Here is a 1,263-nt window from a genome sequence, read left to right on the forward strand (position 1 = left end):
ACATGTGACGCATCGCTGTACACAGTGAAATCCTTACCAGACTCTGGCTGAATCAAAACTGGCGCTTCCGTCAAAACCTTCTTCAACTTCTCAAAATCCTCTTGCTGCTTATTTGTCCAAACAAAAGGTGCTCCCTTCCTTATAAGTTTCGTTAACGGTGCTGCTAACACAGAAAATCCTTCCACGAATCTCCAATAATAACCTGCCAACCCCAGAAAACTTCGAATCTCTGTTACCGACTTCGGTGGCTTCCGTTCCAAAATTGCTTCAATCTTTTGAGGGTCCACCTTGATCCCCTCGGCAGACACAACATGCCTTAAGAAGGTAACTTCCTTCAGCCAAAACTCGCACTTACTAAACTTTTCATAAAGTTGCTTCTCCCTTAATACTTGCAGCACTACACGAAGATGCTCATCATGCTTCTCTTCTGTTTCCGAATACACCAAGATATCGTCAATAAAAACAACTACGAACTGATCCAAGTATGGCTGGAATACCCGATTCATCAAATCCATGAATGTTGCCGGTGCATTAGTCAACCCAAAAGGCATTACCAGAAACTCGTAATGACCATATCGAGTCCTGAACGCCGTCTTATAAATATCCCCCTCTTTAACTCTTAATTGATGATATCCCGACCGAAGGTCAATCTTAGAAAACACCGAGGCTCCTTTTAATTGATCGAACAGATCATCGATTCTTGGTAACGGATACTTGTTCTTGATAGTCAGTTTATTCAACTACCGATAGTCAATACACATTCGCATAGTCCCATCTTTCTTCTTTACGAACAGTACCGGTGCTCCCCACGGGGAAACACTTGGTCTTATAAACCCTCTATCCAACAGCTCTTGAATCTGAGCTTTTAATTCTACCAACTCCTTTGGTGCCATCCTATAAGGTGCAATGGACACAGGAGCTGTTCCAGGTAGTAAGTCGATTCCAAACTCGACTTCTCTGCTCGGGGGTAATCCAGGAAGTTCATCTGGGAATACATCCTGAAATTCCTTAATAGTCCTAACCAACTCTACCGTTATCTCCTCAAGTCCCGTTTGACCTATAAGGGCAAAGTACGCCTCACAACCTTTCCGAATCAACTTCTCGGCTCTTAAAGCCAAAACAACATTGGACAAATAGTCCCTTCGTTCCCCTATGACCATTATCTCCTCATCTTCGGCAGTTCTTAGTACCATCCTTTTTGCAGCACAATCCAACGTCACCTTGTGCTTAGTTAACCAGTCCATTCCCAAGATAAGATCAAAA

Source organism: Gossypium hirsutum, chromosome A03, assembly GCF_007990345.1.
Source record: "Gossypium hirsutum isolate 1008001.06 chromosome A03, Gossypium_hirsutum_v2.1, whole genome shotgun sequence".
Lineage (NCBI taxonomy): Eukaryota > Viridiplantae > Streptophyta > Magnoliopsida > Malvales > Malvaceae > Gossypium > Gossypium hirsutum.